At 44.5% G+C, this 12978-nt stretch overlaps 1 pseudogene; it reads left to right on the top strand.

Annotated features, from left to right (window-relative positions):
* Positions 1–1784: 1784 nt before the first annotated feature.
* LOC464235 (glycogenin-1-like) lies at positions 1785–12094 on the top strand (annotated as a pseudogene).
* Positions 12095–12978: the final 884 nt, after the last annotated feature.

Here is a 12978-nt window from a genome sequence, read left to right as displayed (position 1 = left end):
TTTGCAAGAGGCTTTGATTTTTAATTCTCTGCACACTTTTTGTTTTACATTTACATTTAATTTTCTTAATTCAAGGTTTAAACTGCTGTCTTTTTCATTTAAAATGGTAATTTCCACTTTGGGAGGCTGAGGCAGGTGGATCACTTGAGGTCAGGAGTTCGAGACCAGCCTGGCCAACATGGTGAAACCCCATCTCTACTAAAACTACAAAAAATTAGCCAAGCATGGTGGTGGGTGCCTGTAGCTATTCAAGAGGCTGAAGCAGGAGAATCGCTTGAACCTGGGAGGCAGATATTGCAGTGAGCTGAGATTGCACCACTGCACTCCAGCCTGGGTGACAGAGCGAGACTCTGTCTCAAAATAATAATAATAATAATAATGAAATAGTAATTTCATTTCTTGGGGTAGAGTTTTCCTCTTGGAGTTCCTCAAATTCATACCTCAGAAGTTCAAAGTTTGTGGTATCCTGCTACACAATTTGCAGGTCATGCATCATTGCCATCAGCTCTTCTTTCTCCCCTTCAGAAGCTACATATTTTTGCTCAACTTGGGTAATAACTCTCTTTTAACTCTTTAGTTAGCTCCTGTAACTTTTTTCTCCAGTTCTAACTCTGCTGTTATAACCTGACACTGAAATGTTCTGATGTTCTGTCTTAAAGTCTTAGACAAGCAATATTTTTCTTCACTGTAAGTTGGTTTGTGTACTCTTGGCTTTTTTCTTTCTTTCTTTCTTTCTTTTTTTGAGACAGAGTTTCCCTCTTGTCACCTAGACTGGAGTGCAGTGGCGCGATCTCGGCTCATGCAACCTCTGCCTTCCAGTTTCAAGTGATTCTCCTGCCTCAACCTCCCAAGTACCTGGGATTACAGGTGCCCGCCACCACACCTGGCTAATTTTTGTATTTTTAGTAGAGACGGGGTTTCACCATGTTGGCCAGGCTGGTCTCCAACTCCTGACCTCATGATCCACCCACCTTAGCCTGCCAAAGTGTTGGGATTACAGGCGTGAGCCACTGCACCCAGCCCTCTTGGCTTTTTTCCATGTATCTGAATTGTTTCATGTAACCAAGAAATTTCTCATGGTTTTACTAAGAGCCATGTATTCTTCTGCTCAAGATACTAGTTCTTATTTACATTTTTCTTTCTTTCTTTCTTTCTTTTTTTTTTTTTTTTTTGAGACGGAGTCTCACCCTGTCACCCAGGCTGAAGTGCAATGGCGAGATCTCGACTCACTGCAACCTCTGCCTCCCAGGTTCAAACAGTTCTCCTGCCTCAGCCTCCTGAGTAGCTGGAATTACAGATGCCTGCCACCACGCCCAGCTAATTTTTGTATTTTCGGTAAAGATGGGGTTGACCCCATGTTGGTCAGGCTGTTCTCGAACTCCTGACCTCAGGTGATCCACCTTCCTCAGCCTCCCAAAATGCTGGGATTACAGGTGCGAGCCACCACACCCGGCCACATTTTTGTATAATATGCTGTATACATATAACCTTGGACACATATGTTTCCCGTGTTTGATTGAATTCAAGTACCTTCTCATCAGGTATGACTTTCAGGTTGTTGCAAGCTCGGATAAATGAGCTTCCAGTAAGGAGAAGCCTTAAAAAAGAAAGATTTTACATTTTGTCAAGATAATTTCCTGTTATATTTATTAGATTTTTTTGAGCTTTGAAAGGGTTAAGGATTTTACATCCACGTTATTTTCTGTATTGCTTTTTAAGTCTTTGATATCACTCTGGTTAAATGAATGAGTATTATTTCACAATGGCCTGTGGTCATGTTTTCATCAAGTGTTTTGAAGCTTTTGAATCCTTGGCAGACTTCTCTAAGATCAAAATTCTAAAGTTTCTTTTTGATCTAGAGTTAACTTTGGCACCTTCCAGTTGAACCCCTGCAGAGTTTTAAAGGATAGTCCCGCTGTGCCTCCTCGCTGCCCTTGCTCCCTCCTTGCTGCCCTTGCTCCCTCCCAACCTGCGGCTGCCCCGGCTGCCTGCACCCCCAGCAGCACCATGACAGATCAGGCCTTTGTGACACTGACCACGAATGATGCCTACACCAAAGGTGTCCTGGCCCTGGGGTCATCTCTGAAACAGCACAGGACCACCAAGAGACTGGTCATACTCACCACCCCTCAGGTCTGAGACTCCATGAGAAAAGTTTTAGAGACAGTCTTTGATGAAGTCATCATGGTAGATGTCTCAGACGGCACAATTCTGCTCATCTAACCTTAATGAAGAGGCCAGAGTTGGGTATCACGCTGACAAAGCTCCACTGCTGGTTGCTTACACAGTATTCAAAATGTGTATTTATGGATGCAGATACTCTGGTCCTAGCAAATATTGATGATCTTTTTGAGAGAGAAGAATTGTCAGCAGGACCAGACCCAAGGTGGCCTGACTGCTTCAATTCCGAAGTCTTCGTTTATCAGCCTTCAGTTTAAATATATAATCAGCTGTTGCATCTTGCTTCTGAGCAAGGTAGTTTTGATGGTGGGGACCAAGGCTTACTGAACACATTTTTTTCTTTTCTTTTCTTTTGAGACTGAGTCTCGCTCTGTCTCCCAGGCTGCAGTGCAATGGCGCAATCTCAGCTCACTGCAACCTCCACCTCCCAGGTTCAAGCGATTCTCCTGCCTCAGCCTCCCAAGTAGCTAGTATTAAAGTATTAAAGGCACCCGCCATCATTCCTGGCTAATTTTTGTATTTTCTTTTTTTTTTTTTTTTTTGAGACAGAGTCTCAAACTGTTGCCCAGGCTGGAGTTCAATGGTGCGATCTTTGCTCACTGCAACCTCCGCCCCCTGGGTTCAAGCAATTCTCCTGCCTCAGCCTCCCGAGTAGCTGGGATTACAGGCACCTGCCACCGCTCTCGGCTAATTTTTGTATTTTTAGTAGAGACGGGGTTTCACCATCTTGGCCAGGCTGGTCTTGAACTCCTGACCTCATGATCCACCCGCCTTGGCCTCTCAAAGCACTGGTGTGTCCGGAGTTGGTTCCTGCCTGTGGGTTCGTGGTTTTGCTGACTTTAAGAATGAAGCCGCGGACTTTCGCAGTGAGTGTTACAGCTCTTAAAGATGGCACGGACCCAATGAGTGAGCAGTAGCAAGGTTTATTTTGAAGAGCAAAAGAATAAAGCTTCCACAGCGTGGAAGGGGACCCGAGTGGGTTGCCACCACTGGCTAGGGTGGCCAGCTTTTATTCCCTTATTGTCCCCTCCCATGTTCCATTTCTGTCCTATCAGAGTCCCCTTTTTTTTCAATCCTCCCTGCGATTGGCTACTTTTAGAATCCTGCTGATTGGTGCATTTTACAGAGTGCTGATTGGTGCGTTTTACAGAGCACTGATTGGTGCATTTTATAATCCTCTTGTAAGACAGGAAAATTCCCCAAGTCCCCACTTGACCCAGGAAGTCCAGCTGCCCTCACCTGTCAATCCCCACTCTAAACAGAATACCTCAACTGCTGTTGGGAATTAGGCAATGACCACGCTAGCTACTTCCTGCTAGATAGGGGCAAAGAAGGGACCCTGCAGTTGTAGTGTCCTCCAGAGGGGAACTCTCTAGGCCAGGCAAAGGGCCAGTGGGTTGATCCAGGGGTCCTCGGTAGAAGTTGTGAGTTGAGCTCATTTGGGGTTCCATTTGTAAGACCATCTGTAGCTTGATGGCCTCAATCCTGAAGGAAACAAATTTGACAAGGAGGTTAAAAATACAGGGCCCAAAGGTGAGTAATAGCAAGAAGGCTGTCACGGGACCTAGAAAGGGGAGAAGCCATGTTGCCCAACTCCAGACGTTGGTATAAGAGTTTGAAAGGCGTTGTCTGATTTCAGAAGCCTTTTCCTGTAAACGCCAGGCAGCGTCTTGCACTATCCCTGACTGGTTAGTGTAAAAACAACACTCTTCCCCTAAGAAGGTGCAAAGTCCTCCTTTCTCAGCAGTGAGGAGGTATAGGCCTTGGTGGTTTTGGAGAGTCACTGCTGCCAAAGAGTCTATTTGGGATTGTAGAGTAAGGATAGATTTTGTTATTTCTTGCAAACTGTCTGAGAAATCCTTTGAGCGTGTGTGGTAGTAGGATAGTGAAGTAGATAAACTGGCTATTCTGGTTCCTGTAGCAGTGGCCATTCATAACCCTATAAGTAGGGGTATTAGTTATATGGCCCTGCACTGATGGGCTTGAGCCTTGAGGGGCACTGATAGGGTCTGATTTCCTGGGGCAATGTCAATGTTGGGACTTAGGAAGACTAAGGTGCAGGTGCCTGTCCAGTTGGTGGGGAGGCAGATATAGGTTGAAGTTCCACATAAGAGGAATATGTCTTGGCTGGTTGTGTATGTTTAAAAAGTGTGTGAGTTTGTTGTTTTCATTTTCCCATACTCCTAGAGTACTTGCCAAGGTAGCTCTGGTGAGCAGCTAGAAAGGGGTATTGGGAGCAAACTGAGTGGCTTCCTGTGTTCTATTTTCCCATTGGAGAAAAAAACATTTTGTATCTACTAGGAATCATTCAAGAGAGTGATTGAAAGAGGGGATAAGAAGACATTCACTAGTGGTGGGGGTGCTGCTGCAGGGGCTCCAGGGGTGAATGGTCATGCAGGGAGTATGTTTGCCATTACAAAACCTAGACTGTTTGTTAAGCAGGGAGGTGGTGATGATTTTGGGGCGAACTGAGAAGTGGACAAGCCATCTGAATGGAGCTGTTTGGGTGACTCAGAAGTTACTACGATCAGTTGGGGCTTAAAGTTGTAGGGTGTAGTTACACTGAAGGGATAGTAGGTGCCCCATTTTGTGAGAATTTTGGTTTCTCAACAAGGCCATGGGCAAGACAGTAGGCCATGGGAGACGAGTTTCTTGTGTTAGTTTCCTTAAGTGCCTCTTAAGTGTTTCATTTGCCTTGTCAACCTTCCCTGAGGATTGTGGCCTCCAGACACAGTGAAGGTGATATTGTATCCCTAGCGCCCTGGAAATTCCCTGAGTTATCATGGCTTTAAAGGCTGTACCATTGTCACTTTGTAAGCTTTGGGGAAGCCCAAATCCAGGAATTATTTCATGAATTAGGACTTTAACCATTTCCCGAGCCTTTGTCTGTCTTGCAGAGGAAGGCTTGTATCCAATTTGTAAAGGTATCAACACAGACCAACAAGTATTGAAATCCCCTTGACTTAGGCATATGGGTGAAGTCTAACTGCCAGTCCTCTGCAGGATAGCACCCTATTCTTTGTTTCCCCAGAGGGGCCTTACGATGGACCAAGGGATTATTCCTTTGTCACACCTCACAGGCTTTGACTACTTGCTGGATGGTCTGGAGGAGATTTGGCCCTATAATTAGGGATTTGGCCCTTTGATGAGTATTCTCAATACCCATATGAAAAGTTTGGTGGAGGGACTTAAGTATTTTCCACTGGCTGGCTTCAGGTATGAGTACCTTTCCCTCTTCTGTCATTAACCACCCAGAGGGGAGAAAACTATGGCCCCATGAAATTCCCCATTCTGTTTTGGTCGGGGAATACTGCAGCTTAATCTCTTGGAGAGGGTTGTTCCATACCAAGGGTCCTTCCGTAGGTATTTCTAATGGGAGGTTCCGCTTGGCAGCAATTTTGGCCTCAGCGTCTGCCCAACAGTTTCCTTCTGCCTTTTCTCCTTCACCTTTTTGATGGCTTTGGCACCGTAAGACAGCCACCTCCTTGGGTTTTTGCACTGCGTGCAATAACTCCATGATATCCTTGTGGTATTTAATGGGGATTCCCCCAGAGGTTACGAACTCCTTTTCTTTCCATATTGCAGCATGGGCATGTAGGATTAGATAAGCATACTTGCTATCTGTATACACATTTATTATTTTTTTCTTTCCCAGTTCTAAGGCTCGGGTAAGCACCACTAGTTCTGCTAACTGGACATAGGTCCCTGGGGGAAGAGGCTTACTTTCAAGTACTGTTACATCACTAACTATGGCATAACCTGCCCTTTGTATCCTATTCTCCACAAATGAACTTCCATCAGTATATAGGTTAAGGTCAGGATTAGCTAAGGGGACTTCTAAGAGATCCTCTCAGACGGCATAAGTCTGGGCTACAGTTTGTTGGCAGTCATGCTCGATTGATTCCCCATCCTCTGGGAGAAAAGTGGCAGGGTTGAGGGTCACACAAGTGCATATTTGAAGCACTGGTCCCTCAAGGAGTAGTGCCTGGTATCTAAGCAGGCGGTTAAACTTCTTTTGGCACCTAGTATGCCATTTACATCATGAGTAGTCCAGTTGGTGAGATCCTTTCCTTGTATTATTTTGATAGCCTCTGATACTAAGATGGCCTCCGCCGCAACTACCCATAAACAGTAAGGCCAGCCTTTTGCTACTACATCAATTTCCTTACTTAGGTATGCCACTGGTTGTGGGGTTGTCCCACCAGTCTGAGTAAGGACTCCAAGAGCTATCCCTGCTCTCTCTGTGATGTATAAAGAGAAGTTTTTTCCTGCGGGAAAGCTTAAGGCTGGAGTTTGTACTGGGGCCTGATTTAAGGTTTTGAAGGCTGTTTCTGCCTCTGGTTCCCATTCTCCTAGATGAGTATTTGCCCTCTGGGTCTCCTTGATTAGAGTATAGAGTGGCCTGGCCATCTCATTGTATCCAGGGATCCATAGTTGGCAAAAGCCGGTGCTTCCAAGGAACCCCCGCAACTGTTTTAATGTCTTAGGGCAAGGATAAGCCAGTATAGGCTGAATTCATTATTTGCTGAGGGCCCTGGTTCCTCTGGCTAAGATTAGGCCTAGATATTTGACTTGTAGGCAGATCTGGGCCTTTGATTTAGACACCTTGTACCCTTGATTAGCTAGAAAGTTCAAGAGATCTAGAGTAGCCTGCTGGCATGAGGCTTCCGAACTGGTAGCCAAATGTAAATCATCCACACACTGAAGGACCAGAGTGCCTGGACTTGAGAAGTGGCCTAGATCTTGGGCCAGTGCCTGACCAAACAGATGAGAGCTTTCCCTAAACCCTTGAAGCAAGACCGTCCACATAAGTTGGGATGTGTGGTCTGTGGGATCCTCAAATGCAAAGAGAAACTGGGAGTCAGAGTGCAGGGGAATGCAGAAGAAGGTATCCTTGAGGTCCAGAACAGTGAACCATTCTCCTTCCTCTGGTGTTTGAGAGAGTAGGGTATAGGGGTTGGGTACAGCTGGACATAGAGGAATTACTGCCTCATAAATGAGTCTAAGATCTTGCACTAGTCTCCACTGACCATTCAGTTTTTGTGCTCCTAAAATTGGGGTTGCAGGAACTGCTGCATTTCCTTACTAACCCTTGAGCTTTTAAATGTCTAACAATATCCTGTAATCCTTTATGAGCTTCAGGCCGGAAGGGTATTGCCTTTGATAAGGAAAAGTGGTGAGGTCTTTTAGCCTGATTTGAACTGGGGTGGGGGGCATTTTTTGCCTTTCCAAATTGTCCTTCCAATGCCCAGACTTCAGGGTTGATTCCCTCCTCCAGTAGGGGACAACTAATGGGTAACTTGTCCCCCATATTCATGTAGCTAATAGCTCCAGCTTTGACCTAATAAGGGTGTGGGACTTTCAGGCATAAAAAGAAAGGCATGTGAAAAGAGCAAAGTCTTCCAATTACAACCAAGGAGGTGGGAGAAATACCTGGTTACAGACTGCCCCAGGATTCCTCAGATGGTAACGGACTGTGAGGACAGCTGTCCGGGGCAGGAGATTAACACTGAGAAGGCTATGACAGTGTCCAAGAGGAAGTCAATTTCCTGGCCCTCAATGGTTAAACTTACCCAGGGCTCAGTGAGGGTGATGACTTGAGCTGGCACTTGCCCCAGTTACCTCCAGTCCTGTTGTTGGATCATCTGGTTGGGGGCTTCTGGCCCAGAGAACGCTTGCCCTCTGGGGCAGTGTGCCTTCTAGTGATTGCCTTAACATACTGGACATGGGTGAGGGGGTGGCTTGTTTCTCATTGGATAATCTTTTTTAAAGTGTCCCTTCAAACCACACTGATAACAAGCCCTACTGGGTGATTGGCCTGCTCCATTTTCTGTCCTGTCTGAACCACCAAGGTTTGTTTGTCAGAGGGCCATGACTAAGGCTGCAGCCTTTCTCTTATCTTGCTTTTCCTTTTCGGCCTGTTCCTTTTGGTCCCTGTTATAGAACACTGAGGTTGCCAGGTTTAATAATTCCTCCAAATTTTGTTCAGGGCCCAGGGCTAGCTTTTGTAGCTTTCTCCTGATATCTGTGGTTGATTGGGTAATAAACTTATTTTTTAGGATCAATTGACCCTTGAGGGAGTCGGGTGACAGGGAAGTATATTTTCTTAAGGCCTCCCATAGCCATTCGAGAAAGGCAGTAGGATTTTCTTCCTTTCTCTGAGTTATGGCGGACATCATTGAATAATTCATGGGCTTTTTCCTAATTCTTCTTAGTCCTTCTAGAACACAGGTCAACAGATGTTTGCAAATCCAGTCCCCATGATCTGAGTCAAGGTCCCAGTGGGGATTCATACTGGGGACGGCTTGCTGATCGGTAGGGAATTTGTCCCTTTCTTCAGCTGTCATTCTATCATTTACTTGACTAAGATACCAGGTATCTTCAAACTGTCAGGCTGCAGCTAAAGCTGCATTCTTTTCATTAAAGGCCAGGGTTTGATCTGACAGTAGCATGTTATCTCTCCAAGTGAGGTCAAAGGTTTGCCCTAGACCCTGTAGGACATCTATATACCTATCAGGATCATCTGAAAACTTCCCCAGATCTACCTTGATCTGCTTTAAATCAGAGAGGGAGAAGGGGACGTGTACCCGGGTTGGGCAAAATTCCCCTCCCCCTACAGCTTGAAGGGCACATAACCAATAGCCCAGGGGGTTTTGTGGTCCCTTGGAGATTTCTTTGCTTGTTTCCTTCTGGGTGGGAGAGATTAGAGGAGGCTGATCATTAATAGGAAGGGGACCTGTAGGGAAGCTAGGATGTAGGGGTAAGCTGAGAGGTCCTCCTGTGGGATGTAGATTGCAAGCTTTGTGTAGTTGTGGATTATCCTTCAATGAAAAGAAAGTTTGGACATAAGGTATTTCACTCCATTTGCTTTCCCTCTTACAGAAAAGGTCAAGCTGCAGGATAGTATTGTAATTTATACTTCCCTCAGGTGGCCATTTTTCCCCATCAGAGAGAAAATATTGGGGCCAGGCTGTAGTGCAGAAAAAAATAAGCCACTTCTTTTTCAGGGTTTATGGGCCAAATTGGTGCCAATGGCTTAGGATGCATTTCAAGGGTGAGCTTGTTGATGCCTGAGTGTTTCCCATCTAAAACAGAAAGAAAAAACCACCCGTGGTTTTTGTCTGTTTTTCCCCCCGCCCAAGAACCCACAACAGTCCCTGGACCCTGCCGTTTGGAATAGTTGCGCTCACTGAAGCAGCAGTGGAAACCCTTGTTTTCCTCCTACAAAGAGGAAGGTCAGATTTAGTGGCCCTTACCGACACATTCTTGAAAACCTGTACACTTGCCTTTCCTCTTAGGCCACAAGAGGACTGAGAAAGGTCAGATTTAATGGCCCTTACTGATGCATTCTCGAAAACCTGTTAGAGTCCTAAGTGTTTTTTCCTGTTGGTATTGGGACCTTACCCTTGTCCTATAAAGATGATATGCCTCAAAATGGAGTGGAGGGCCATAACTTGAGGGAGGGAAGGGATCTCCAGGGTTGGAAGGGTGACGCCTTTTGTCCTCACTTCTCATCATATGAATAGGAAGCATATCCCCCCAATTTAGGAGTCTATAATTTCTGAGGCTCCCCATATGCTAGCTTTGGGAATAGCCTTTGTTAGTTCTGCTAGTCTGAGGAAGGATCCTAAAAGGATAGATGGTATTCCAGATAGTCCCCCCTGACGGGGCTCTGGTCAAAAATTAAGTGCCCCAGGGTGCTTATTTCCCATTGAACAATTTGGGTTCTTTCTGATTGGTGAGCCTGGGTGCCTAAGGAAGGGAACAGAGTCCCAAAATCTATATTAGAAATCATCCTTATAGAAGAAACTAGGGAGTGATTTTCAGAAGCAGGACTAGCCTCGGAGAAGAGAGGCAACAGGAAGTTTGTCTGACAGGCGTTAGGACCCAGGAGGCAATGGTCATGATAGATAGGATAGATAGGCGAGTCTCACTTGGGTGACGTAACTTTGAGAGCTCTGCTCAGGGCTGCAGGGACAACCAACTTCTTCTTGGGACCCCAGAGCTGAATGGCTTTCCTCTCTGTTGACCCTCAGCTCAGCCTAGAAGTGCAGGAAAAGTGGAAGCTGGTTCCAGGCAAACCAACGCTCCTGATTCCGAAGAGTCGGGGGTTGTTGAAGAGCCCTTTCCCAGAAAGCCTGAAACCCATGTCTTTAGTCTGGCAGCGCGCTAGTCACTTTTAACTGGCCAACAGGTGCCCGGTGTTTAGCTCCTGAATTCTAAGGAAAAATAGGACAGAATAGCAAGTGAAAGGGGTACGATGGTACCCGGACCATTGCATTGCAACATCGCAGACGAGCCCCCAAGATGTGTCCAGAGTTGGTTCCTGCCAGTGGGTTCGTGGTCTCACTGACTTCAAGAATGAAGCCGTGGACCTTCACAGTGAGTGTTACAGCTCTTAAAGATGGCACGGACCCAAAGAGTGAGTGGTAGCAAGATTTATTGTGAAGAGCAAAAGAACAAAGCTTCCACAGCATGGAAGGGGACCCAAGTGTGTTGCCACTGCTGGCTGGGGTGGCCAGTCCTTATTCCCTTATTGTCCCCTCCCATGTTCCATTTCTGTCCTATCAGAGTGCCCTTTTTCCAATCCTCCCCATGATTGGCTACTTTTAGAATCCTGCTGATTGGTGCATTTTACAGAGTGCTGACTGGTGCGTTTTACAGAGTGCTGATTGGTGCATTTTACAGAGTGCTCATTGGTGCGTTTTATAGAGCACCGATTGGTGCATTTTACAATCCTCTTGTAAGATAAGAAAGTTCCCCAAGTCCCCACTCGACCCAGGAAGTCCAGCTGGCCTCACCTCTCACTGGGATTACAGGTGTGAGCCACCGTGCCCGGCCAAATTTTGTATTTGTGTAGAGACTGGGTTTCATCATGTTGGCCAGGCTGGTCTTGAACGTCTGACCTCAGGTGATCCACCCGCCTTGGCATCCCAAAGTGCTGGGATGACAGGCATGAGCCACTGCACCCAGCCTGAACACATTTTTTAGCAACTGGGCAACAACAGATATCAGAAAACACTTGCCATTTATTTATAACCTAAGCAGCATCTCTATATACTCCCATCTCCCAGCATTTAAAGTGTTTGGTGTAAGTGCCAAAGTTGTGCATTTCCTGGGACAAGTCAAACCATGGAATTATATATATGATCCCAAAACAAAAAGTGTCAAAAGTGATTCCCATGATCCCAACATAACTTATCCAGAGTTTCTCATCCTATGGTGGAACATGTTTACCAGCAACGTTTTACCTCTGCTTCAACAATTTGGCCTTGTCAAAGACACCTGCTCATATGTAAATGTGGAAGATGTCTCTGGAGCCATATCACACCTGTCCCTTGGTGAGATCCCAGCTATGGCACAGCCTTTTGTATCCTCAGAAGAATGGAAGGAGCAGTGGGAACAGGGCCAGGCTGATTATATGGGAGCAGATTCCTTTGACAACATAAAAAGGAAACTTGACACCTACCTCCAGTAGAAACACTGCATTTTCCTGTGGATGCATCCACTTCACAAGCCTTGTTTCAAATACTAAGTATCTAGAGCTGGGCTGAGAAAGTCTGTTACAGTTGGCAGAGGTTTTCACTAAAATTTATCAGATGAGAGGTTTTTGTAGGACAACAGATGAGAACTGGGCAAAAGTTGTGAAGCAGCAATTCTGTTATATGGACAGTGTTCTGCTTTTTAATCCTATTTAGCTCATTTCAGAAATTCTCACTTTTGTTGATTGCCAACATACAAGGTAAGGGAAACTTAATATTAAGCTGTTAAGATGACTATATCAACTCTTAAAATCTGCAGATCCTGGTTCCAAATCAGTCATGCCCTTTGGAAGCAGACATGGCATCTGTCCCTTGCTTGCTTGCTGGTCGTACCTACTTTTCATTAGACCTGCATTTTAGAATTGTCCAGTGCTGCCAGAGTCAGTAATTGTAGTTTTGCTTTCAGGTAAAGATAGCCTATATTAACACTATTGAGTGATTCATAAACGTATCAACAAATAGCATTCACTCATTTTATTTCCTGCTCTTAGTGTCTGAAGATGTTCACCAGTTTTCTATGTACAGTAAGATACCATAGACACCATGCTAAAATGCTTTTGTTCAGTTCTGTTTATTTGAAAATAGCAGTGTGTTCTCTGATGGTTACCTGCAGTGGCACCCTGTATGAAAAATGAAGAAAAATAAAATAAAGGATATATCTCTCATTTTGTAGAGATGCTAAATAATTAAACTTGTTTGATGTATTAAATTTATAGAAAGTCATTATTACTGTCAAATAATAAGTCATACTAGATTTTTTTCAGTTACATTTATGGGTATATTATTGATATAAATTTTCTACAGTAATATAGAATTCTTAAAAGTCTAGTATATCATCAGTCATAATTTTGGTTATTAGGTTTTATGTCTCAAAAATGAGTACATTTACTTGTCAATTGCTGATTATAATGGATGTTCATCAGATTTTAAACATGGCTAGTCTGTCTCTATCATCCATGGTTTTGATTTTTCTCTAGTGGCATCTAATCAGATTCATGGAAAAGATTCTAACAAGTATTCCTAAAACAAGTTTCTAACAACTTTAAGATCAATAGACTAAATAAAAGTTTTCCAAAACTCTGATAAATTCACAAAACTGCTAATTAAGATCAAAGGAAACAAAAATTAATTTCATGAAATTGAATAACTGATGAAGATAATGTTTTTATGACTTTTATTTTAAAACTTGGTTTTTTACTTAAACTTTTTGTTTTCCAGATTTAAATAAATTTTCTTTTAAGCTATCTATAGTTTA

Source organism: Pan troglodytes, chromosome 7 (genome assembly GCF_028858775.2).
Source record: "Pan troglodytes isolate AG18354 chromosome 7, NHGRI_mPanTro3-v2.0_pri, whole genome shotgun sequence".
NCBI lineage: Eukaryota > Metazoa > Chordata > Mammalia > Primates > Hominidae > Pan > Pan troglodytes.
This window is presented reverse-complemented; position numbering and strand designations above follow the sequence as displayed.